The following is a 27567-nucleotide window of genomic DNA, read 5'->3' as shown; positions in this document are numbered from 1 at the left end:
ATGCTAGAAAGGACATGTCACCATTGGAATTATGGTGATCATCTTGAGGAATCACCTGACTATGCCCTGGCAATGTGCTTTCTCAGGGTTTTCTGGCGGACGTCAAGGTCGTTGAGTCTTCCTGTTGAGTAAGTGGCAAGTGTCGAGGGGAAGAATAAGTAGGTTGCAATTTACGGTCCTTTAATTTTTGTCTACTTGCTGTACTGTTTTATTGAGAGTAGCTTGATGGAGCCTAGAGTCAAGCATTGTAGTCAAACCCAATTTCTGTGGTGAGCTTTGATTACGCTTAGAGTCTGCTCCAGTTTTTAGCGTGACTGCCTCCAATTTTCTTTCAGAAACTGCTTTGGGGGGATGATAAGGTTGTCGGGGTTATATACAGCGAGTGGTGTGGCCCCTGGGCCATCCTGTAGTTCTTGTGTTTGCTCATTATCAATTACGGTAACACTGACCCGTGGTTGGACTTCGTGACTGATACTGCCATGCTCCACTTTTATGTTTGACCCTCTAGTCACTTCAGCTTTTTCCTTTACTTCTCGGTTTTGCCTAATGGTGTTCAAGTTACTGTTGATGATTCTGTTTGTTTTCGGGTGCAGAGATTCATTTGAGTAAATTAGAACAATGGTTTGGTCTGTTGGGGGTTTTGTTAAAGGTTGTAATGTTGGAACAAACTTTGTGGTCGCAGAGGGGTTTGCATCCCGTTAATTTGCCGGTTTTAGAAAATATCACTGTACCAGGATCTTTCAGAAAAGAACATTTTGTGTATTTCTTGGGCTGGAAGGAGCAAGGATTCCTCCATTGGGGGACCCCTCTATTGTTATTAGATCTTGTGCGATCAAACCGGGCCTCGATCTGACCGCTGGTTTTGACTCTGTTTCCTTAGGAGATGTCCTATCCTGATTTGGAGAGCTATTGTGAGAGCTGTTGTGAGTTGAGCTGTTAGTTGGGACATCTTTAGGGAGGTTGGAGATCACATTAGCCATCGGCATGTCGTTTTTTCCTTCGAGCTTTCCGAGTTTTATTTTTTGTATATCTAGAGGGCTATCATCCTTGCCCCGCTCTAATTTTTTCTATTTCTTTTTGTTGTGGTTTTTTACTTTGAATTTATTGGAGTCTTTCTTGTTTCCTTGTTGCCTTGTAGTTTTCGGTTAAGATTCGGTTACGGTTGTAGATGTGGCTGTGTTTAGTCGTTATGTTATGTTATGTTGGCCCTACCCATTTTCCAACCACTTTGTGACCACTATGCGACCAACGATGAGTTTATGAAGAGCTGCACAGTTTCAGTGTGGACCTTGATGTGAGCTTCAAGGAGCTTTCAGCTGGATTTTACCATCTAAGGTTGCTCTTGTTCGTGTTCCGTTTTGATACTTGGCAAGTGCCTTGCCTTGCCAGAGAAGCTTGTGGAAGCTTGTATATGGTTAGACTGTAACAGGAGGTAACAGGGGGTAGACTGCCAGCAAGTCGCTTAAATATGTTTTTTATTCGTTTTATAAGTTAGTACTGAAAATCTAGATTGGGATGGGTGAGGCAAGCGAGCAAACGAGGCAAGCAAGGCAAGCAGGACAGCAGGGCAAGCGGAGTGAAGGTGAACGGGACTATCAACCTGCCCGCATGCTGCACCCTGACCTAGCTGGACTGCCTCTGCAGGACGGCCAAGCTCTCTCGTTGCAACCTCCCTAATGGAGAACTGCACTCACACTTTTCACCCGCTACCACACGCTCGCACTCACGCTCACCTGTCGCGCTCTTTGATACTGGGCTTGCTTGCTGTTGTTACTGCTGTTACTGGGCGCTAACGGTGCTCCAGACTCCAGACTCAGTTCCTTGAAGTCCTTGACGTCTTGTGGGTCCTTTGGGTCAAATGAGTCCAGTGGTCAATGGTCCGGAGGTCCGGTCTGTGTCAAGAGACAGAGAAGCTGTGAGTAGGAGGGCTCTAAGGCTCGGCCTCTGCACACCCCCACACGGCCCCACAGCTGCGCACGCTCCACTTTCTTGTCCACCAGCTGCTTCCTGGAGAGGGAACAGAGCCAACCCGAAAACGGGCCGGTTCCATTTGGCTACGTGAGCTCCACAGGCTCTGCAGGATTTTTTTGCAGGTATTTGCAGGTTTATACAAACTTGCTTGTGGGGGGCGAGCAGGGTGCGGGGGTCGGGCACGGGTCGACCGCGAAGCCCTGCCCATGGGGCAGTAGTTTTTTGCGGCGGCAATAGTGGGCTTTCTTCTCGGCCGCGGTGGCCTTCACAGCTCTGCACCACAGTCAGTAGTGTCTTGACCTGAAAGATTGGAGAAATTTGCTGGGTCCTGGCTGTCCTGTATGAGAGTTTATAGGGTTTGACGGATGTCCTGCGGATTAGCTGGCAAGATGTTTGTCACTATATCCCATAGTGCATGTGTGTACCTCCCAAGGAGGTAGTTAGTGTTGACTGACAGACGTGCAAGGCTATTAGATATAAACATGTGTTTAGTATATGTTTCAATACATGTGGACTTCCTATCATGCTTGATTGTCGGAAACACATTAGGATTTATTCTCCTTGTGGACCCATGCACCCCATGGCTTTCAGGGACGGGATGTTGCAATAAAAGTCTATGTCATCTTGTTAGCCGCCGATTGATTGGAGTGCAAAGTCCCGGTTTTGCTCAGGTGCCCATCACAAAATATCTCATTAAAAGGGAGAAGATGTTCTTGACTGATCTGTCTTGGGTTAAGACCCTAGGTCAGGACATTTGTTTTGAACTCTGATGTGGTTAAGGTGAGGTCTAATACGGGGCGTGGCCAAGCAGCATGGCCAACAGGACGTGAACTTCTTCGGCTCCCGGCAGGCCGCCACTTTGATCCGGTAATAAAGATCCTCACAGAGCTCGCTGGCGTGAAAATAAGGTGTCCAGGAGATCGGGCTGCACTGGGCTACATCCTGACCCACTTTGAGGCTGCTCACAGGTGGGACAGCGGAGGACACGGCCCGGACTGTCCGGGGGCGGGGCGGCAAGAACTCGAGCCTGGGGACTGAGGCCTACCCCCATGCGACGTAAGTATCCTGACGCGGGAGAACCCACTGCCATCGGGGCCTCCTGCAGCGAGTGGTGTGCCGGGGACGGATCGGGGCCCGCTGACAGCCGGGGCCCCAAGTTGGTAATTGTGACCGGTGATCGCCTGGTCTGTGGAGGAGGAGCGGCCCGGCCGGCCTAGTGACGGGGCCGCCGCAAATCGAGGCCGGGGTCTGCGGGCTGCAACTGCGAGTCGAGGCAGCCGGGAGGCCCACTGCCATAAGGGCCTCCCGCGGTGAGAGAAGCGACAGCAGCGGAACGAGGCCCACTGTTGGCTGGGGCCTGCTGCGGAGGGAGCGGTCCGCCCTGCCAGGAGACGGGGTCGCCGGAACCCGAGACAGGGGACTGCGGCCTGCACACGTGAGGAGGAGGCGGCCGAGAGCCGGGGGGCCCGCTGCCATCGTGGCCCTCCGAGGCGAAGAGCGCGGCTGAGGCGGACCGGGCCGGCTGGTTGGGGCCCTGAAGAAGAGGGATTGGCCAGTGGCTGCCCCTAGGAGGACGAGGGGGCCTGCTCTGAGCTGCAGGCAAGAGGCCATGCACGGGGCGGAGGTCTGCAGCTGGCCCCTGCGTGACCGGGGTAGCCTGACACCGGAGGCCCACTGCCATCGGGTCCCCTGGGAGCGGACGAGCGGAGAAGACCCGGGGCCCGCTGTCAGTTGGGGCATCGGACTGGAGGAAGCCCCTTGAGGCTGCCTGGCTCCGGTGGAGGGAGCCGGGCTGTTATTGGAGCTGGCCCCCATGAGAGGTGGAGTGACTGGAGCCCCGCGGGCCTGCCCCTTAAGGGGCGATTCATCCTGAGGGACACCGGTTTGCGTGGGAGCCGCGGTGATCAGCGGACTGCGGGGGGCCTGGCTGTTGGACCTGTGGGCCGAGGCAGGAGCCCGGTAGCTGGGAAGTAGGTGTCCCCTCTGACCCCTCAGTGCGGGACTGGTTGAGTGGTGATTTTCCGAGGGGGGACGCTCCGTGGTGGCGAGACGCCCTGAGGAGCCTGCATTCTAGAAGGTGAGGCTGTGATCCGGTATGCAGTGACGCCCTGTGGGGCCTGCTATACAGCTCCTGTTGGTGTGGCTACGGCGGGGGAGTTCCTGAGAGCCGGCCTAACGTGGGGAGAGCCCTGGAGGGCTGCAGAGAAGGCGCAAAGGCTCCAACGGATAACAGAGGGTTGCTGGGGATTCGCTGGCCCCCTTATTGACCGAAGTCTGAGTGGAGAGGGACTTTTTTTCCTGATGCCCACGATGCGTAAAGATAGAACCCCCGGCTACGCAGCCCAACACCATAACACAGTATACTAAGCAGCGGCTCCCCTCGCAGAGGATTACACGCTAGTCGGGCCAGGATGAGGGGGACTCGGCCCCTGAGGAGCCCTCCCGGGCAGAACTGTTACAGGCGATACATGATCCCATTCGGCCCTGGAGCGTCAAATTGAGACGGTGTCCATCGACGTCAATCTCTTACGGACTGACCTGCGCAAAGTGGCCGACAAGGTTACAGAAGCGGAGGGGAATATCACTCAATTGCAAGGGGAGGTGGCGTCCCGTCTCGCAGCTTACGACCACGACGGAGGCCCTGAAGCGGAGAGCAGAGGATGCGGAAGGGAGAGTGCGCTGCAATAACATATGAGTACTGGGTATTCCGGAACAGGCGGAGGCAGGTAACCCAGAACGTTTTCTGGAGCACTGGATTCATACTGTACTGTGTCCTGAAGGATTGTCAGACGTCTTCGTGATTGAATGAGCCCATAGGGCCTTGGTACCCCCGCCGAGGCCCGGAGCTCCTCCATGGGGCCCTCATTGCCAAGATCCTTAATTATCGAGATAGAGACTGCATCCTTAGAGCGGCGAGGGAGTCTGCGGATCTCACGTTTGAAAATGCAAAGGTCTCCATTTTCCCGGACTATACCCAATTGGTCCAGGAACAACGGAAGTCCTGCCTGGCAGTTAAACAAAAGCTCCGGGAGTTGCACCTACAGTATATGCTGCTCTACCCAGCTAAACTTAAGGTTATTTCCCAGGGAAAGGCGCACTTCTTTGAAGCCCCGGAGGAAGTCTGGGAATGGGTCGTGATAATGGGAATGCCTTCCCACCAGGAGAGCGGGGAGGAAACCGCAACACATGGGGACAAGACCGCAGAGGAGGCGTAACAAAAGGCGACAGCGTTGGTCCCCCGCAGATAAAGGAGAGGAGGGCCGCCGGGTCATGGTGGGGCGGATGGATCCCTCTGCCTGGACTTGATGGAGTCTGACCGCTTGCCAACGGAATCAACGTCTCCCCTTCCGGGAGAAGTTCTCGTTTCGGACACGCTGCAGCCCACCGCGGATATTATTTCCCCTACCAGTGCTACGATTCCGGAGACCGCTGGGGCGCAGGGGCAGGTGATGGAAACTCTATCGTGAGGAGCGGAACTGGTACTGCATTGCTTGATGGACTCTGGGCCGGGTGGTTCACCAATGTCGGACCGTAAGGGGGCCACTATTTGGAGGGAGGCTATATTCAGTCATAAGTCTTAGAAATGGGGGTGTGTGTTGGGGAGCGAAGGGTTGGACACACAATGGACTCCTTCACTGTAATGGCCGGAGTAGTGTATTCATGGTCTGATAGCGGCCTTGCTGGGAGCTGAGTGGGGAGGGGGGGATGGGGGGAGTTGTTCTTTTTTCTATTGGTAGGTTTAACCAGGTTTGGCAGATGGGGAGGCTGTGTACGTCCTGGCACCAGCATGGGAAGGGCACATCGGCGGGTTTTGTTGTTGCTAGTATATTGCTCGCGCATGGGTGAGGGGTTGGGATGGGGTTGTTGAAGGGGAATGTTGTAGGTATCGCATGTATGACACTTCGGGCACGGGGCTGGAGGGACATTGAGGGTGGAGTTTTATGGGGAGGCGGGATATATCATCGATAATGGGATACAAGCTTATGAGCTGGAATGTGAGAGGGCTAGGTACTTGCACTAAACGATAGAGTCCTTTCATGGAGACCCATCTTACGGACGAGGGGGTGCAGAAGCTGGGTAAAAAGTGGCCAGGTCAGGTATTCCACTCCTCTTACTCTACATATGCTAGAGGGGTATTGATATGGGTAGCGCCTGGGGTCCCATTCGCAGTCCAGTATGTAGAAGAAGACATTCAGGGCAGATACCTGCTCCTCAGGGCAAAATTAGATGGTAGGAACATTGTCATTCTGTATACATATGCACCTAATGTGGACGATCCGGGCTTCTTTCAGTCTCTCCAGGACGTCCTGATTTATGATTTGGGGGCCCCAATTCTTTGGATGGGGGATTTTAATTGTGTTCTGGATCCAGTCCTTGATAGGTCCCCACCACGGGAGGGCACGAAACCCTGTATGACTGCCCAGCTTTAGGAGGTTATGGAGAATATAGGAGCCGTAGATGTTTGGACACAGACACATCCAACACTGCAAGTTTACACCTGTTTTTCCCCCACTCATAACACATACAGTCACCTCGATAGGGTTTTAGTTGCTAACGCGGAGACTAACATGTCCATAGAAGTGACACATTAGGCGCGCTTTCAATCCGACCACTCCCTAATGGCATGCCAGGTTCGAAGGGGTAACCCGGTTACCCGCCCACGTACTTGAAGGTTTCTGCTGGATATCCTCCGTGACCAGGTGGGGAAGGCGCATGTGGAGACGGCCCTTGGGGACTATGTGGACCTTAATTGGGAGGAGGGGGGCCTTTCGCTGGCCACCAAATGGGAGGCCCTAAAGGCGGTGGTGAGGGGAGCCTGTATGGGACTCACGTATGGAGTCTGAAAGCAGCTTCTACAGGATTTGCGGGCGGCTGACGAGGCGCTAGCAGATATCCAAACAGCGACGTCCTCGGACAACCTGCAGAGGGAGGAGGAGCACATGGCCCTTAGTAAGGTCCATGATATTCTGGACCAACTTGATAAGTATACCCTGGGCCAATATATGCAGCGGCTCCATAGAGAAGGGGACAAGTCGGGCGGCTATTGGCATGGATCCTTCGGAAAGAACAGACTCCGGAATGTATCGTGGCTCTACGAGACTCTCGGGACGTGATGCATTCGGAGCGTGCCATTCTTGAGAACTTCCGATCCCACCTTCAGCAGGTATACACTGCAGACTCTGGCGTATCTGCGGCTTCTTATTCCCCTTATTTGCGGGGATTGACCCTCCCATCCCTCTCCACAGCGGACCAGGAGGAACTGGATCTCACACTAACGTTGGGTGAGGTGAGGTGAGGTATCACGAGTTCGGAGACACTTTGTCGCGTCTCCTCGTACAGGTCTTTGAGAACGGGTCTCTCCCGAAGAGCATGTCCAGTAGGGAGATTTGCATGACGGGGGGGAGGGGGGTGGGGGGGGGGGGGGTGACAAACGCGACCTTTCTGCGTATCATCCGATCACCATGATGAACACAGATTTGAAAATCTTGACTAAGTTATTGGCCACCTGGTTGGCGCCACATATGGCGCAGTTGGTCCATCCGGACAAATGCAGCTTTATTCCAGGGCGCAACACCGCCATAAACCTGCGGCGCTTGAATCATATTATAGATGAGGTCCAGGGGTCAGAAGACCAAACGGGGCTCGTGTCCGTTGACCTTGTCAAGGCATTCGATACAGTAGACTGGGGTTACCTGCAAGAAGCCCTTTGTGTGATGGGCTTGGGCCCCAACTTTTGCCGCTGGATCCGTATCTTATACACCTCCCCCTGGGCTAGGGTACGACTGGGAACGGCGCGTTCGGAGGAGTGGCAATTGGGACGGAGTACACGACAGGGGTGTCCCCTCTCGCCACTACTCTTTGCCCTGGCAATAGAGTCTTTAGCCGTCCGGATCCGCTTGGAGATGTCGCAGTGGGGCATACAAGTGGGGGACACATGCAATTTTTCTCCTTGTATGCAGATGATGCCTTGTTTTATCTGAGGACCCCGAGGAAGGCGCTCCCGGTGTTGCTTCATCAGCTGGGTAGGTTCGCAGATGCGTCTGGACTGAGACTCAATAGACACAAGTCCCTGATTTATCAGTTGTCAGGGATGGAATTGGTGCCCCGGGAGGATTTGCCGGAGCTCGGTCTAAGGTGGGAAACAGATAGTTTTCGCTATTTAGGTATCCACGTGGCATCAACTGAGGCGTGTTCACTGGCCTGCAATATTGATATGGTGATTTAGTCCCTGCAGCGCTCGGTGTCCTTCTGGAACACCCTCCCGTTATCTCTCATGGGTCGGCTGGCTGTCGCCAAAATGGTGATTCTGCCTAGGGCACTTTATATACTTCAGAACACGCTATGTCCTCTTCCCCCTAGGGTCTTTTGGACCCTGAATATGCTCCTTACGTCCCTGGAGGCCCCGCGCTTTGATTTGTATAATTATGCTGCGCAGCTGCTACCGGCTGCCAGATGGTTTGCGGATGCAGACGTTTGGGAGACGGAGCTATTGGCGGGGAGAGCGACGGTACAGGAGCTACGGGTGGCTTTTATGCGGGAGAGGGGGGCTAGTGAGACTTTGCCATATGTCGTGAGACATACGGCGAGCGTTTGGCACCGATTCATTGAGAGGGTGTTGCGGACATTGCCCTTTCACAGGGACCTACCGATTTGGATCCTGGTGCTCAAAATGACAATGGAACAACATATGTCCTTTCGGGCCTGGCGGGAGGGGGGCTGTAAGTCCCTGGCCGACTTATACCCCACCGAGGCCTTTTTGACCTATGAACAAGCAGAGGAGGCCTTCGGTCTTTGTAGAGGGCAGTACCTGCATTATCAGGGGCTGCGCGATGGAGCGCGGTCGCTTTGGGCTCAGTACCCAGAAGTGCCCCCGACAACTCACAGCTTGAATATTATACTGTCTTGTGGCAGGGGACGTAGACTTATTTCCCTACTATATGCTGCCATATATGCTGCCATGTGTCGGGACTCAGCCCCACCGGTGCCACCAGCTTGGGCGGCCTGGGAAGCTGATTTAGGCACACCACAGGATCAGGGGCAGCGTAAGCGAATAGGGGCCCTAACAAAGAAGGTATCTTGTAATGCATGCTTTAAATTGATACATTTTCATTTCCTGCACCGCACCTACCTCACTCCGATCTTATTGAAGCGTTACTCCCCTGACGGGGGAGATAATTGTTCCAGATGTTGTGCAGAGGGGGCGGGATTCCTGCATTTGGCTTGGGACTGCGTGCTAATTCACAGTTTTGGGTGAGCATAGTAGAACGCATACTGGCCACGACGGGACTCCGTATCACACTGACACCCTTTGCACTGCCTGCTGGCGCTGGTCCTTCGGCCAAAGAAACGAAAGCTGTCCTATAGATTAATGCAATTGTTGTTGGTACTGGCCAGACGCAGGGTGGCTATCACTTGGATGGGCCAGAGGGCCCCAGAGATACCTACGTGGATCAGGGATGTGCAGGAATGGTCCCTAGCTGAGGAAAAACATATGCAGAGCTGCAGGAAGGATGAGAAATTACAAGAGGACCTACTGGCCTGGCGAGCCATGTGTGCGACAGGATTTGGGGAACGGGGACACACTTCCCATAGTGACTCAGAAGGGACAAGTGGAGAGCTATTCTCGCCGCAGGGGTCGGGATCTGAGGAGGGGGTGCTCCCTAAGGTGCAGCTAGTAGTCGGGGTTGTGTAGGAACTGGTTAGGTACTCACAAGGATGCTTATGTATTGTATGTTATTCAGCTATGTTTTTTGGGGGATCGTGTACCTCGATGCGGCCTCTAGTCCACGGAAATGCCTTAATGAGTCAGTTGAAATGTATACGTGCTGTTTTGATGCCAATTAGGGGGGGGTGTTAAATGTCTGTACAACATAAAACTGAAAAATAAAGTTCTTAAAAAGAAAAAAGGTGAGGTCTAATACTTCTGCTGCTCTCCTGATAACAGTTGCGAAGGAGGTTGATTCTTCTGTTACCCTAGGATTAGGGAAGGGAAGGCAAATGTTCAGAGAAGTATATAGGCCTTGCCACTGGCATCTTTGTCAGTCATTAAAAAGGTTCTCAACCTCATAATTATAACCTGCATCCTCTTCATGAAGTTGTTGTGGTATTTCAGCGCTCAAATGAGAGTTATGGTATGTTCTTTGCCCCCTCAGGTAGAGGCTCAAAGATTAGTCTTGAAATCCACCAATACTATTTGCTCTGCTTCTGGAGTTGGTACCAGCACTGAAGCTCAGACTGCTGTCTTTGGTTGTGGGTCGTAGGCAGCAATGGATTCTATGCTGGAGTTGGAGTTGGCTGTGCTGAGCTTTAGGAGACGGAAGACCTCAGGTCAAGTTGCACAGTCAGAGACGGATCCACAATCTGAATGGAGGCCACCTCGGGGGCTCTTGAGGAAGAATAAACAAAAGTAAGTGTGGAGTTTCCACTTGCTGCGTAGCCAGAGTAGCATATCCTGCAGCCTTCCATTGCTGCTATCCTTAACATGCTCGATGCAGCTGTGGAACAACACAACTTTTGTGCGCCATGGCGTCACCTGTAGAATTTGTGCGCTGCACAGCAGCATGGTAATTGCTGAGCGTGCTTGAGTCCAGTAGGCACCACAGCCATACTGACCGGCATTGGCAGAATTATGGCTGGGGACAATGCCTGTGCTGTAGCAGGCAGGGTCACAGCAAGCTGAGCAGTGGATGCCAATACCGTCGCTATCCCTGGACCTACTAATTACAGGCAGCACTAGCAGTGACATCACCTGCTGTGCTTGAACAGCCGTCTGTTCCGTAATAAACCCAGTCATTCTGCACTGATTAATATAGGCAAAAAAAAAGCATTTTCATTTTGTGTACATTTTGATTTTTGCACTCTGTGTAGGTAAGAAAGTAAAACACGCCATCTTCCACTTCTTTAGGAATGACAACAGAAAAACACAGACTTCAAAATTGCAGGGACATGTACAGGCTGACGACAGGGGTCACAGGCAGCAGCAGTGTTATAGATGAGAGAGAGAGCAGGAGAAAAGAGAAGAAACAGGAGAGGAGAGAGATAAGACATAGCTAAGTAGCAGAAAAGGAGAGCAAATCAGATACAAAGAGAAAGCAGCCATGATGTGAAGAAGAGAGCATTAAGAAGAGAGAAGACGGGGGGGGGGCGTGGCCTAGCAACATGGCCGTCAGGACGTAGTCTCCCGCGGCTCCCGGCCGGCCAGCCCTATACATCCTGATTTAGCCCAGATCCTGGTGCCCACGGCCCAATCCTACCGTGGAATTCTTGGCCGGAACACCTAAGGCTTCCATCGGCATCGAAAATTGCGGCGCCTGGGGCGGAGACCCGCGAACTGGGCCCTCCCAGTGGCCGCCCGATGAGCCCGCTACCTGAGGCCGGTGCTGCGGCCTACCCGCGATCAGCGGTCGGAGGCAGCCTGAGGCAGCGTCCGTTTCCTGGGCCGCGGCGTACATCGCCCTTCCGTTCCCTTGGCCTTAGCGGACTTGCAGTGGTGGGGGTGCGGCCCGAAGCCCTGGGACTAGCGACGGCCGGCCGCGCGGAGGAGCTACGGCGGAAGCGGGTCCTAGCGCTACCGGGCCTGGAGCATGTGGCCTGGCCTGTGTGCGCTGGGGCTGTGGGGGCCCTACCAGTCATCGGGGTCCTCCCAGCGGCCCCTGCCTGATGCGCATGTGAAGCGGGACGTTCCAGTGGCCTACCCTGGCGGCCAGTTGAGTGGAGTGACGTGGTGTGACAACGCAAATCATACTTAGCAGTCAGGCAGAAGATTCGAGACATGAACCTGCAATATATGTTACTGTATCCTGCCAGACTCAAGGTCCTCTCCCAAGGAAGGGCACACTTCTTCGATGGGCCTGCAGAAGTGTGGGAGTGGCTTGAGATTAGAGGAGACGCACTCCCGCCGGAGGAACTTGGTCGATCCCACAGTACGTGGGGGACGCGGCCTGTGAGGAAACGACGGTCCCGGCGCAGGCGCTCACCAGGAGTCGATGGCAGTGCGGAGAGCTGGAGAGTCACAGTGGGAGACGACGGAGCCCTTCACTTGGAGCCCACGGAGGCCCGGGACCTTCCGGGGGCACGGCCGGATCACCCACAGGACGATGTGTTGGTGCCGGACACCCTGCGGACTCCGGACTCCCGCCCACTGTCGACACGATCCCGGAGACACTTGGAGAATCATTGCCTGCCGCAGAGACTCGGTCCTGAAGGAGTATCCTTGATTAAGGGCTGGGCCCCTTAGACGCATTTTTGTAAAGGGTGTTAGGAGTCATGACGGGACCCAGGTGGCTGTGTGGGTGGGGGGCTATTCTGGAGGGGGGTCTTTGGGGGCCGCATGACTAACATTTATGAGTCAGGGGTACACATGATTTATTTAAGGGGCTGGGAGTGCTGGGGACTGATAGGGGGGAGGGGGGTCTTCTTTTTGGTTTCTTGTTGGGGTGGTTGGTACGTTTGTGTACATGGGGTTGCTCTGTACGTCCTGGCACCAGCAGGGGAAGGGCATCTTAGCATGTTAGGTTGTTGCAGGAAGATTGCTCGCGGGTGGGGGGGTTCGTGGGGGGTGTTAGGGGGGGGTTATGTTTTCCGCATCAGTTGTGTTGCAGGTCGGGCACGGGGTGGGAGGGTCGCGGGAGGTAGAGCAGGGGCCCCGGGTGGTAGAGCAGGGGCCCTGGGTGGGCCAGGTGGCAGGCCATGGGATATAAGTTCTTAAGTTGGAATGTGAGGGGGCTGGGAACATGCATTAAAAGCCCTTTCCTATCTCCGTAGGCACGGGGTCTCCATTGCGTGTCTGCAGGAGACCCATCTTGATGATGAGGGGGCACGTAAACTGGGGAAAAAGTGGCGGGGTCAGTTATTTCATTCGTCCTTTTCCACGTATGCTAGAGGGGTACTCGTATGGTTGGCAAACGGGGTCCCATTCGCCATTCAGTACATGGAGGTGGACGTATCTGGTAGATACCTGCTCCTGCGGGCGAAACTCGATGGGCGGGATATTACTATTGTGAACTACTATGCACCCAATGTAGATGGCCCGAGTACTTTCGGACCCTGCAGGAGGTCCCTGTAGCGGACCTGGAAACCCCTCTGGTTTGGTTGGGGGACTTTAATTGTGTCCTGGATCCTGACTTAGATCGCTTCCCACCTCGCGCGGGCACGAAGCCGCGAATGACGAAACAACTCCATGAGGTGATGCTGAACTTAGGGTTTACTGATGTCTGGCGTCAACGTCGCCCTACCCAAAAACTGTACACTTGTTTTTCACCCACGCATAACACACAACCGGTTGGACAGGGTTCTGGTAGCAAACAGACACTTCCGTCTCATTGACGATCACTCATCAGGCTCGCTTCTTGTCAGACCATTTCCCAGTGGCATGCGCGTTGACTTGGGAGGGTCAGCCCTGCCGCCCTCGGAGCTGGAGGATGCCGGAAGACCTCTTACAGGATCCAGTGGGGAGGGACCATGTGCAAACTGCACTTACCAATTATTTAGACCTGAACTGGGAGGAGGCTTCTATCCCCCTACTCCACTAAGTGGGATGCCTTGAAGGCAGTGGTGCGGGGTGAGTGTATGGCCATGACGTTTGGGGTCCGGAGGCAGCTTCTTCATGACATGCAGGAGGCGGAGGACAATCTCTTGCATCGGCAAACATTATCGGACCCAGATGACACACAACAGGAGGCGGAACGGGTAGCCCGAGCTGCTGTCCATGACATCTTAGGCTAGATAAGTACACACTGGCCCAATACAGGCAGAGGCTCCATAGGGAAGGCGACAAGTCAGACCTTATGTTGGCCTGGATCCTTAGACGGGAGTCCGCTCCTGACAGAATAGTCGCACTGCAGGGACCTGCCGGACGACTGGTGCACTCTGAGGTGGGCATTCTCCGGCTCCTTCGGTCCCACATGAGTGCAGTGTATACTGCGGACCCCGCGATCACAGAGGACACGTATGTACCGTACCTCCAGGGCTTGACCCTTCAGACTCTCTCGGGAGACGCACAGGAGGACTTGGACGTGGCCTTAACGTTCGGAGAGGTCAAGGCCGCTATAGCCGGCCTCCCTAGGGCCAAATCACCTGGGAGTGATGGCTTCCCCCCAGAATTCTATCGGGCATTTGGGGACACTGTCGCCCGTCCCCTGTTGCAGGTGTATGGTGAGGCCTTTGAGAGTGGCGCTCTACCGCCTAGTATGAACCAGGGAGAAATGTGCTTGATTCCAAAGGCTGGAGGGGATAAGTATGATCCGGCGGCTTATCGCCCAATTACTATGATTAACACCGACGCGAAGATCCTGACCAAACTTTTGGCGACCCGGTTGGCTCCGCATATGGTCCACTTGATACACCCAGACAAGTGTGGGTTTATCCCGGGACGTAATACCACCATGAATCTGCACCGGTTGAACCACATTCTCCACGAGGTCCGAGATAGGGAGGAGCACTTGGTATAGTGTCAATTGATATAGCAAAGGCGTTTGACACCGTTGATTGGGGATACCTACTGGAGGTCCTGCGTGTGGTGGGGTTGGGCCCCAATTTTTGCCGTTGGGTCCGTTTGTAGTATACGGCCCCATGTGCCAGAGTGCTGCTGGGAGCGGGACATTCGGAGGAGTGGCGCTTGGGTCGGGGGACACGACAGGGGTGCCCCCTTTTGCCGCTCCTCTTCGCGCTGGCGATAGAACCCTTGGCAGTTTGTATTCGGTCGGAGGTGGCGCGTTGGGGTATTCAGGTTGGGGACACCTGTAATGTGGTGTCCTTATACGTGGACGACGCCCTCTTCTATTTAACGGCCCGCGAGACTCATTGCCTATTTTATTGCAGCACCTTGACAGGTTCGGGGAGGCCTCGGGGCTGAGGATTAACCAAGGGATGTCCCTGATCTTTCCTCTGGCGGGATACGGGGAGGGACCACTGATGGACCTGCCGGATCTGGAGTTGAGTTGGGAGCGGGAGGCGGTCCGGTACCTCGGGGTACAGGTGGCCTCGACCGATGCACAGGTCTTGGCCCGAAACGTTGATGGGATGCTTGAGTCTTTACGGCGCTCTGTGACCTTCTGGAACACCTTACCGCTCTCCCTTATGGGGCGGCTGGCGGTACGAAGATGGTCATGCTCCCTAGGACGCTTTATGTTCTTCAGAATTTGCTGTGTCCTATTCTCCATGAATATTTCGCAACCTCGACTCGTTGCTCACGTCTCTGCTTTGGGCGGGTCGCCGTAGTAGGGTCGCACTACGTACTGTGGTCCTGAGCTGGGAGGAAGGTGGCTTGGAAGCTCTGAGGTTTGACCTGTATTATTATGCGACTCAACTGCTGCCGGCAGCCCGGTGGTTTGCGGAAACGGACAATTGGGAGATGCAGCTTCTGGACGGTAGGGCCGATGAGCGGAAGTTGCAGACCGCACTGATGAAGGGGAGGGGAGCGGTTGTGTCCCTGCCATATGTACTCCGACACACGGCCGGCATCTGGCATAGGTTTGTAGAGAGGGTATTGAGACGGGCACCCTTTCACAGGGAGTTGCCGGTCTGGATCTTGGCACCCCTGGTCGCCACGGAGGAGCACATGTCCTTTAGGGATTGGCGGGCGGGAGGCTGCGCAACCCTGGCAGATCTCTACCCGGGTGACTCTTTCTTGTCCTTTGAGCAGGCTGTGGATGCTTTCTGGTCGGGGGGACAACACTTACACTACAGTGGCCTTCAGGAAGTAGCGAAGGCGGCATGGCCCCAGTTTTCCGAGATGCCCCTGACTTCACATACCCTGAACATCATCCTCTCCTGCGGTAGGGGGCTTAGATTGATTACCTTGCTTTATTCCGCCATGCATCAGGATTCGGTCCCACCGTACCAGCCCACATGGGGCGCCTGAGAGGTGGATCTGGGCACCCTTCTGGACCAGGGACAGCGCAAGCGCATAGGGAGCCTCACACGTAAAGTATCACGCAATGCACGGTTCAAGCTCACACACTTTAATTTTATGCATCGCACATATATGACCCCGGTATCATTACAGCGTATTTCAGGCAATAGGGAGGACACCTGCCCCAGATGTGGCGCGGAGGGGGCGGGGTTCTTCCATCTGGCCTGGGACTGCGCCTTGGTGAAGAGCTTCTGGACGGACTTGGTGGTACGCATATCTGCCGCCATCGGCCTTAAGATAGAAGAAAACAAGTTACTTACCTGTAACTACAGTTATCCAGTATTGGTATCTTTCATAGATTCACATGCCTGAATCATTCCCCGTCGTCGAGGCGGGAGTCCCACGGTAAATTATATATATATAGCAGTGCCTAAAAACCATTAGTAGTAGGCTAGAAAAGGATATAGGCCCAACTAGGCCCAAAACTTAGCAGCCTATCTACCTCATTATGTAAAAAGAACTGAAAATGTAGCCTCAGCCAATCAGCTAACCTCACCCTCTAGAACCTTCCCAGCCCAGGCAGTTCTCCTCAGATTTTCCCAGCACAAGTGAGAAGTAGTATCCTATATAAGAACTGCCCAGCCGGGGAGGAGGGTGGGTGCATGTGAATCTATGAAAGATACCAATACTGGATAACTGTAGTTACAGGTAAGTAACTTGTTTTCTTATCCAGTATTGGGGTATCTTTCATAGATTCACATGCCTGAATCAGAATAGCAAGCAGTAACAACCATAACTGTCGGTAGAGGAAGGTGGGAGACAATCCAAACCATATATCCCCACACAACCTGGAAGGTACTAGAGCAATAACATATCTCAATACATATGCAAAATCATGACAATACCTTCATACAATATGTATCTATATATAGAACGTTAAAACAGTATATTATGAAACATTTAGCAATAGAGAAAAATAAAACCATAACAGTCTGACCTCAGTGAAGAAGATGCTGCAACACTGCTTCTCCCACTGACGTATCTCCATGTAGTACCGGCTGCAGGCAATAGTGCTTCGTAAAAGTATGCACACTTTTCCATGTAGCAGCACGGCAGATGTTTTCCAGGGACACCCCTGCAAATAGGGCTGTAGACGCTGACATCATCCTGGTGGAATGCGCCTTAACCGTTCTTGTCAGGGGCTTGTTCGCTTTCTCATGACAGAAGACGATGACAGAGGAAAGCCATCTGGCTATAGTTGCCTTCGTCACTGCCTGACCACGTGTAGCCTGTCCATAAGCCACAAACAGTTGGGTAGATTTGCGTAAATCTTTTGTCTTTTGCAAATAGAATTTGAGGCATCTTTGGACATCCAAGGAATGCAGCATCCTTTCAGCTGGAGTCTTGGGGTCTGGAAAGAAAGTTTTTAGTTTCACCGGTTGGTTGATGTGAAACTGAGTCGGAACTTTGGGAATAAATTTAGGATGAGTTCTAAGTGTCACATAATCTTTTGAAAAATGTAGGAAAGGTTCTGATATAGTGAACGCCTGTATCTCACTTACTCTCCGGGTTGAAGTGAGCGCTAACAGAATAGCCACTTTCCAAGTCAAGAATTTAAGTTCCGATTTATGAATTGGTTCAAAAGGTCTTTTCAGCAATTGAGATAACACAATATTGAGATCCCACTCAGGAGGAGGAGGCCGCACTGGAGGGAAAACTCGAAACAATCCTTTAAGGAACTGTTTAATCAAGGAAGAAGAGCACAAGGATGGTTTGTTGTAACTCTTCCTGAATCTGGATATGGCAGCAAGGTGAACTTTGATAGAAGAAAAAGCGAGACCTGATCTGGCTAGAGACAGCAGATAAGGCAGAATTTTCTCTGGAGGAGCCTGTAGTGGATGGACGTCATGCTCTCCGCACCATAAACAGAATCTCTTCCATTTGAAGCGATAGGTTCTGATGGTAGACTGTGCACGAGCCTGAGATAGAACAGCTCTACAGTCTGGAGAAATCTCCAGGTCCTTAAACTCTAAGAAATCAGGAGCCAGGCGTGCAAGTGTAGCGACTGAGGATCTGGATGAAGTATTTGTCCTTCCTCTCTTGTTAGCATTGCAAACGTCGGTTTGAGGCGCAGTGGAGGTTGATGGGATAGCATCAGAAGCTCCTGGAACCAATACTGCCTCGGCCAGCGAGGAGCAATTAGGATTAGAGAGCAACGCTCTCTCTTCATTTTCTGTAGAACTTTTGGGATGAGAGGAATCGGCGGGAAGGCATATGCAAAGATTCCGGTCCACCTCATCAACAGGGCATTTCCCCTCGATCCTTGCTGGTGGAACCTGCTGGCAAAGTAAATGCATTTGCTGTTCTGTTGCGTGGCAAACAGGTCCAACGTTGGTGTGCCCCAGAGCTGGAAAATTGTTTCCACTTGGCGTTGTTCGAGTTCCCACTCGTGACATCCTGTGAACGATCTGCTGAGATCGTCGGCCAGAGAATTCTGAATTCCCTGAACATGTTCCGCTCTGAGGGAAATCTTGTGGTGGAGTAACCATTCCCACATTTCCTGCGCTTGAAGAGACAGGGCCAGAGATTTTGTGCCCCCTTGCTTGTTTACGTAAAACATGCTGGTGGTGTTGTCCGTGCGCACCAGTACTGCAGAGCCTGCAATTCTTGGCAGGAAGGCTCGCAAGGACAGGAAAATTGCCCTCAACTCGAGGCAGTTGATGTGTTTGTGCTTGTACTGATGGGACCACCGTCCCTGCACTTGAAGGTCCTGGAGATGACCTCCCCAACCTTCCATGGAGGCATCTGTCGTTAGAGTAAATTCCGGTAGGGTCTGAAGAAAAGTGAGACCCGGAGACAAATTGTTCTTTGTCGCCCACCATAGAAGAGCTTGTTTCATCTTGGGCGTGACCTTGATACGGTCCTCGAAAGATCCATCTACCTGCCGCCACTGTCGATGCAATTCCTCCTGGAGAGGCCTCATTCTGAGTCGAGCCAGTGGAACTAGATGGAGTGCGGAGGAACACATCCCTAGCAGGGAAACAAACTGTCGGACCGAAAGAGACTTTTTTGACCGTATTTGACTTGCCAGCTTTGTGATTTTGTCTCGACGAATTTGGGTTAAGAAGGCCTTGCACTGAGAAGTGTCTAGTATTGCTCCCAGGAACGTCAGAATTTGTTTGGGTTGAAGTTGAGATTTTTTGACGTTGAGGGTTAAACCCAGATTCGAGAACATTGACAGAGCACTCTTGACCGATTGTCTTGTTGAAGTCCTTGTCGGGCTCTTTATTAACCAATCGTCGAGGTACGGGAACACTTGGATTCCCTGTGACCTCAACGCAGCTGCAACTGGGACTAGAGTCTTGGTAAAAATTCTTGGTGCAGACTTCAGGCCGAAAGGGAGCACCTTGAATTGAAAATGGACACCAGCCACTGTGAATCTCAGATACTTGCGGTGCTTTGGATGAATTGGAATGTGAAAGTAGGCGTCTTCCATATCCAGGGAAGCCATGAAATCTCCCTCCATGAGGCAATTGAGGACATCCGTGAGTGTCACCATGCGGAAACTCTGCTTTTTCAGATATTTGTTTAAGTTTCGTAGATCCAAAATTGGACGCCACTCTCCTGAAACCTTTTCCACAAGGAAGAAGCGAGAATAAAACCCCTGATTTTTCTGGGATGTTGGGACTGTCTCTATCGCATTTTTGTGCAGCATTTTCATGGCTTCCATGTATAACAAATGAAGACGAGGAGGGGAGGGACCCCTGGGCGGTAATGTTGGGGGTTTCTGCAAGAACTCCAGAGTGTGTCCGTGTTTGACTATGTCCAGAACCCACTGATCTGAAGTTATCTTCCGCCACTGTTGATAAAAGGCGGAGATCTTGGCGCCCACGGGGAGGGAAGGAAGGGAGGATGGTGTCCGGCAAAACTCACTGGCGTTTATTTGAATCACGTCCCTGGTAGTTAGAACGTCGTTTCCCTCCTTGACGAGAGAAACCCGCTGACGATGACTGCCGATAGGACTGCTGGTAGTACGGCTTATTTTGAGGTTGATACTGGCGGTTTTGTTGATTTTGATAATGTCCTCTTGATGAAAACCCACGGCCTCTTGCTCCTCTGAAAAAACCTCGCTTATACTGTAGTGCACCAAGCGATTTGGCCGTATCAGTATCCGTTTTTATCGCAAGCAATGCATCATCTATGTGCTTGCCAAACAATAACTCGCCATTATAGGCCATATCAAGGATTTTGGTCTGGACCTCAGGTCTGAAGGAAGTCGCCTTGAGCCATCCTTGCCGTCTGAGAACTGCCGCTCCGGCCAATTGTCTAAAGGCTGTATTAGATACATCGAGGGCGCAATCGATAATCTCAGAAGCTGCCCGCTCGCCTTCCAAGACAACCTTCCTGACCTCTTCAACACGGTCATCGGGAACCAAATTGATGAACTCTGACAGATCTGACCACATTTGTCTGTCGTACCGTGCTAAAATTGCCAAAGAGTTAGCAATCTTGACAGTAGCAGCGGCACTAGCTGAGAATTTCTTCCCAATTGCATCCAATCTCCTGCCCTCTTTGTCTGGAGGCGTAGAAAGTGGTGCAACCGGATTCTTGGATCGCTGTTGAGCCGCTTGTGTAATCACTGAGTCAGGACGCGGATGACCAATCAAACATGAAGGAGTATCCGGTGGTGCTCGGTACTTCTTGTCGACTCTTGGAAGAACCGCCGGAATGGAAGCTGGCGTCTTCATAATATCAATCCCTTCTTTCCAGATATAGTCGATGATAGGGATAGATCTGGACACCCTTCTATACCCTTCCTTAAAATCATGAAGAAAGCAGTCGGTTTGTTCAACCGAAACTGTGATTGCGAATCGAGCAGCCGCCCGGTGCATGATGTTGTGAAAACCTCCTATGTCTTCTGGCGGAGAATCTGAAGGTTGTGGCAGATTAGGAGAGGGCATAGGAATGATGTAATCATTCCATGGTTCCGTAGGCGTGGAATCCGGAAGTTCCCCATCCTCTCTTTCATCCTCATCTGGAGAGGAGATGTCAACATCCTGACCTCCAGTTTCGGGGTCAACATCCTGCCTTGGAGAGTGTGAAGGATGTGGCGGTGGAGTTACTGGCATGTCCTCTGGCACAGGATTAGGAGTAGGCAGAGTTGGTGGAAACCTCTGACGATAATCGGCCAGCATGGCCTGTAAATCCTTCACCAGAACAGACGGAAGATGAGTCGTGTCTTCTGTGTGATGTTGCTCCTGATGATAAGGAGTAGCTAAATTTTCCTGATAGTAATGAACCTCATCATCATCCTCATCCTCTTGATATTTTATGTGCAACTGGGAAGGGTGATGGGCCACCCCAAAAGGATCATCATCATCATCATCCTCTTCATTATCCGAATCTGCCTCCACGTAGTTTTCCAAGATATGCGAAGGCAAGAGGGGAGACAAATGAGAGTAACTCTGTCTCTGAAATGACTTCATCTGAAAATGGGTATACTGCACCCTAACCGGAGATGTAGGCAATAAATGCGTGGATGGCACATTCAAAGATGCCAGCGCTGCTGCCGATGGCAAAAGTGAGACAGAAGTGTTAGTTGCCGATAGTGTCGTCGACGGTATCGTCATAGGCATTGGAACCATGGATGAAGTCTTCTTGGAAGGCGTCCTAGTAGACGGATCCGTCGGCGGACTCCTCGTCGTCGAACTAGTCGTCGACGGAGCTGAAATCTTCGTGGACGTGTTTGTCGTCGACGGGCCTGTCGTCGACGGAGTCTTCGTCGACGAGCCTGTCGTCGACGGGCCCTTCGTCGACGGGTCCTTCGTCGACGGGCCCTCCGTCGACGGGATCTTCGTCGACGGGATCTTCGTCGACGGGATCTTCGTCGACGGGGTCTTCGTCGACGGGGTCTTCGTCGACGGGATAGTGGAAGTCTTCGTCGACGGGAGAGTCGTCGACGAGAGCGTCGACGGAAGCGATGATGAACGCTTCGAAGATGGTGATTTGGTCGTCGACGGCAGACTCGTCGACGACGCGCTTTTCTTTGACGATCTTGTCTCAGAAGAAGAAGCCATGACGGACATCACAGGAGAAGTAATTGCTGAGGTGGTAACAGTACTTGAAGAAGTAGAAGACGTAGAATAGGTGGTAACAGTGAGAGAAGACACTAAGGTGACAGCTTTAGTGCGGACTGTACTCACAGTTGAAGACTGTTGACGCAGCACTCCTTGTGGATCCAGAGGGTTTATGAGAGAACTTAGCTTTTTTCAATCTCTCAGGGGAACACCTCTCTTTGGAACTGGCTCTCTTACTTGAAGTAGAGGCTCTGTCCTCGTCATCTTTGACAGACGACTTCAGCCACAAAAGAACTCTCGCCTCTCTATCCCTTTTGGTCTTAGGAGGGAAGGTTCGACATATCCTGCAATCCTTCACAACATGTGAAGGATGCAAACAATAAATACAGTCCGAGTGCTCGTCGTCCACGTGAACTCTCTTCTTGAAACATGAAGCACAGGCCTTGAATAAAGCCTTCTTTTCAGACATTTTGAAAGAAATTGAAGAAAAACCGAGTAGGCACTAGGGAGACTCCCTTACACACGAAGTGCGGTGAAAATCTGAGGAGAACTGCCTGGGCTGGGAAGGTTCTAGAGGGTGAGGTTAGCTGATTGGCTGAGGCTACATTTTCAGTTCTTTTTACATAATGAGGTAGATAGGCTGCTAAGTTTTGGGCCTAGTTGGGCCTATATCCTTTTCTAGCCTACTACTAATGGTTTTTAGGCACTGCTATATATATATAATTTACCGTGGGACTCCCGCCTCGACGACGGGGAATGATTCAGGCATGTGAATCTATGAAAGATACCCCAATACTGGATAACTGCTGCCGCTACACTGTCTCTTGGCACTGGTTCCTAAGCCTAAAAGAGGAATCTCCCACATAAGTTACTAGAACTTATGTTGGTCCTGGCGCAACGTAGGGCTGCCATTACTTGGATGGGGAGGAGGGCCCCGGAGATCTCCCCATGGCTCAGGGATGTTCGCGAGTGGTCTCTGGCGGAGGAAACCCATATGCAGTGCGCACGTAGGGATGTGAAGCTGCAGGAAGACCTGTTAGCCTGGAGGATCATGTGTAGTGCTGGACTGGCCCTAAGTGACTCGGAGGGTACTAGTGAGGAACTGTTTACGCCGGAGGGTTCGGGGACTGATGGGGAGGGGGTAGGGGTGTGATGAACTTGCATGCTTTTTTCGCTGGTTGCATCAGTTTCCTCATGTTCATATGCTTCATCTCCTGATTTAATTTGTTGCTTTCTTTTCCCATGACAACTGCTTCCCTGCTGATCCATGTACACATACGTGCCGTAATGAGGCCATCGACCTGTATGCAATAGTTCATTGATGCCAATTGTGGTGGGGTATGTTATTATACTTGTTGTATAACTCAAAAATAAAGTTTAAAAAAAAAAGGAGAGAAGATAGAATGAAAGGATGTAGAGGACAGGACAGAGGAAAAAAAGCAGACAAATGATAAAACCGAGACACAGCTAATAACTGCTAGAAGAGTGATCGTAAAGAGCCAAGATCGAGGAGAGCGAGAGAGCAGAGCATGGATAAAAGTGGAGAGGAAAAAGGGCAGGGCTAGAATGAATAGAGGGCAAATCAAAAATACAGGGAATAAGGTAACACACCAGGTGTGACAGAGGATAGAAAACAATTAGAGAGGTGAGAGGATAGACTCTTAGAGCAAAGACTTAGGGGACAGACAACAGATCAAGGTTAGAAGATGGAGACTGAGGCAGTGAGAGTATTGAATGTGGGGCTCACCGGAGGAAGAAGTGAGCTGTGGCCTCCTTGGCAAAACTTTCAGCACCTGCACTTCTTTTTATTACAAATCAAGCACTGCTCACAGCCCTGAAGGCTGTGATGTCATCTGCTCGGCAAAGACCTGGCTGCAAGGGCCAGTCTCCACCCCCTGATAGCGTGGAGGTTAAGTTAGCCCAGGCGTTTTAAATACAAGCCCGGGATCGCTAACTCTCCACGTCAATCAGAGAGTGGAGGAGAGCTTGTCACGGTGTCACCCCACCCCTTCCCAACTCGTCACAGGGTGTGGTGGAACCCACCCTGTGACAAGTTGGGAAAGAGTGTGACAGGCGGGAAGCTGAGGAGTGGAGTCTGCGCAGATCCGTCAGCTACGGCTGTAAGTCTGTTATTGAACCATAAAGAAAATGTGACATCTAGCTGGCAGCAAATATCGTGAGGTGGAAGATAACTTATCAATGTCCGTGATCGTGATGTGTAAGGTTTGATAAACTTATGAGAAAAATGACCGAATCATAAGGCGAGTTTTAAAGTATTATTTGCATTGCTATGGCGTTGTACAGAATTAATAAAAAAGAGTTTAGTGATGAAATGACAATATGAGTTGTGGTAGCATACTTGTAACCATGTTACAGGTACGGTGTGTGATTCAATAGCTAGATGTGGATTAATGCCACACGTGAATTACAAATCACAAAATGCGTGTGAAAAACATAAAATGCATGAAAAAAGTGTGTCACATGTTGAAATGATGAGCTGCCTGATAACAATGTGCTCTGCAGGTAGCCATGAAAATAATGAGTTAGCAAGATTGCAGTTGGAATGAGCTCTCCAACCCAGCGTTTTAAGCAATTAGCAGCAGCATGTAGAACAATATGAAGGCGCGCGTCCCCACCCCCTTTCCCTGTGTGCCAGATATGTATTCCCTTATTGCTACAGTGCCTGGAAAAGTAAACACGGGAATCCATCACAGGTATCGCTTTAAACACACGAATCTGTTCAAAGCCATATGTGGGTGGGCAGACCAAATGCTTCGTTGCTCATTACCAAAGCTGACATCTTACAATTCAACCTATTACAGTTAGTGCAACTGTGATTCTCAAAATTGAAGTAATATTGTCACGTTCCAAAGTAAAACACTTTCGTATCACGAAAAATAATTTACCCAATCTTTTGGTTGATGGATGACCGCAAACCTGGTTGTCCACTTTTTGTCTGCTGGGTTCAAATATCTAGTTGTTATTTTCAGAAAGGGTTGTATTTAAACGGTATTCCTTTTTAGGTCGAGCCTAAGGCATTGCTTTAGCAATACTTGTTGGCAAGATTATAGTAAGGCTTTCAAAAGTGTACCTAAACTGCGGATCGCGTACAGTGCATGTGAGCACAACCACGCGCATTGTGAACAGCTGCCATTTGCTACCAGACACTACGTGCTCGCGCGCCGCACTCTGTCTCTGCTGCCACTTCAGCTCACCAGGCTGCACACCCCATCACCCCTCGCTCCCAAAGTCCCTCCCATCCTTCCTTTGATCTCCGGCGCGAGTTTTCACAGGCTAATGGCCCTCCCCCTCTCCCAGAACAGAGCGCGTATCGCTTTTCCTTTTATCACAGAGGGCTACGGTTTCCTTTTACAAGGTAATGTTCTCAGCAAAGAGCCTGTTTTTTTTGCGCTTTAATTGTCGAGAGTTCGAACATATACTTAGGAATTTCTCTAAACCGGTGCATGTTTTTTGAACGGAATAAGTCAGAAACAGTGGACCGAGATTGCCACTCTCAGTTTCTGACTTGTTGTGGTCGACGTTCATGCATTGGCTTGGAGAGGTTCGGAATTATATGCTTGAAGGCTGGACGCCTTAGGCGCACAAAGAGGGGTGCGTGGGTCTCCGCGGAGCCTTCATGGAAAGGGCCTAGGTGTCATTGTTTCGCCAAGTGCACGTCACCCATTATATGCGTGTCTCCTTCTCTTTTCTTTTGTACCACAAAGTTAATACTTTGTGTTTCATTCTTGGCGCTTGAGATTAAATCGTTTTTAGCAGGCAGAAGCCACTTGAAAGCTAATCTCGTTTTGGGCTCCAGGATTCAAGAGGGCATCGAGCTGAGCCAGAGCCAGGCATCTCGCCCACCTCTATGCGGCCCTGAACTTGTCATGACAAATCGCACAACAGCATTGGATTTTGTATTTACAACAACCCCACAGCGCCATGACGAACAGCCTGGCAGCGCTGTGCTTCGTCCATGACAAGCAGCCCGTGGCTTTGTTTCCTCGTGATACACACACTTGAAACGCGCCACTTTTCTCATTAAAAGCAACCCTGAGTGTCGTCCTTGTGTCCCATTGAAGCAGCACCGCTGAATTGTATTTTTTCATGACAAACACTTAACAGTACATAGAAAGGGCTAACGGACTGCTGTATAAAGACAAGCTGTTAGTATGACTAACAGCTGCACAGAGTAACGCTGGATGGTAATAATTAGTCCAGCAACAAGAAATGTTCAGATTCCTCCTTTCACTCAACAAACGGTGTCCTGTGTTTTTTCTCTGATTACAAACATCCATGCTGGGCTGATATTTTGCGTGACACGCATACCCGCACTCCTGAACCATAGCTGCCAAGTTGTTCAGGTCCATGCATGATGTTGCTCCTGTCCACAGTTTTTTTGTAGAATTCTGGGACTTGTAGTCCTTTTTTAATGGCCTTCACTAGACTACAAGTCACAGAGGTCAGGGGAAGACCGTGGACTGGAGCGGCACATCACCTAGGAAACTTTGCAGGGTTGCTGAACTAAGAGCTCCCGAGTTCCCACTTTGTACTTCACTTTCTGGGTTTATCCCATTGTAAATCAGGGCAACAGGTCCCACAATAAACAACAAAGGCGTGCACTTGATGAGCTGTTCATGCAGGGGCCTGGGAAACGTTAGAGCTGTGCAAAGTGTCTTATGACTACCTTTAACTACACAGCAATGTTCTTTCCTTTGGAAATTCCAGAGCACTCACGTTTCTAAAGTACATTTGTGGATAGCTCTTCCAGGCCATATTTTAACTTTACGTTCTAGTCCTAGTTATCCAATTATAAAATCGGGACTGCAAGTCACAGAAAGCGAGGCGGGGTCCTGGATTGGATGAAATGCAGCCTTTAAACATTGCATCACCCCTATGCATTAGAAACGTCATAAATATATAGAACCCAGATCATATTGTGTGATTCCCATGCAAAGCCCAGTTCAAACCGGTGCTGGAGCACTTTAGCCCCAGCTCTGGCGCGAAACTGGACAAAGGGAAAGGGGTGTAACCACCCCCTTCCTGGGTCCCACCCATAGGAGGGACCTAGCAGGTGATCCAGCCCCTTGATTTGGAATAAAGGTAGGAGCTGTGCCCTTGGACTTTAGATCATCCTGACTGAAACTTTGATACGAAACTCTGGACCCTTCGACATCCTACTCGACGTAGAAGACTGAAGAATCTCCCTTGTGGTGAAGGAGTGACCACCCTGCTGCACAAGTAGGCACCATCAGCGCTCAAAGGTTTTCTTTGTTGTTGCTCCTGCGGGAGCTTGAACAATAGAGACCGATAAGACCCGTACTCCCAGACATCCAACAGCCCGATCCACAGCCCCAGCAAAGCTGAGACCCGTGGAGGTGATGTGAGACGTGGGACCGGCCATCTTGGAAAGCCAGCTAAGTGCTTCCTGTGCAGCTCTTGAGGCACCCTCGAAGCTGTGCATTAGAGATTGAGAAGCCCCAGTCCCGAGCAGCTTTTGCATCGAAGATCACCTCCCCACACTCACAGAGTGATGAGTGGGGCCCTTTTGTATTTTCCTGCTTGACGCGTCTGTCCGGTCACTTGCCCGTTGGCTAGTGGCCTCTGTGATGACGAATCTACGAATTTTCATTGCTGGTCTGGTTGCTCCAGACTGGCCCTTGCTCC

At 51.5% G+C, this 27567-nt stretch overlaps 1 protein-coding gene across 1 annotated transcript in view; it reads right to left on the bottom strand.

Annotated features, from left to right (window-relative positions):
- MRPL1 (mitochondrial ribosomal protein L1) overlaps positions 1–27567 on the bottom strand; it is a 641951-nt gene that overhangs the window by 88605 nt on the left and 525779 nt on the right. The gene's annotated exons all lie outside the window — the stretch shown is intronic.

Source organism: Lissotriton vulgaris, chromosome 3_1 (assembly GCF_964263255.1).
Source record: "Lissotriton vulgaris chromosome 3_1, aLisVul1.2, whole genome shotgun sequence".
NCBI lineage: Eukaryota > Metazoa > Chordata > Amphibia > Caudata > Salamandridae > Lissotriton > Lissotriton vulgaris.
Note: the sequence above shows the minus strand (reverse complement) of the source record. Positions and strands in the feature narration are given on the sequence as shown.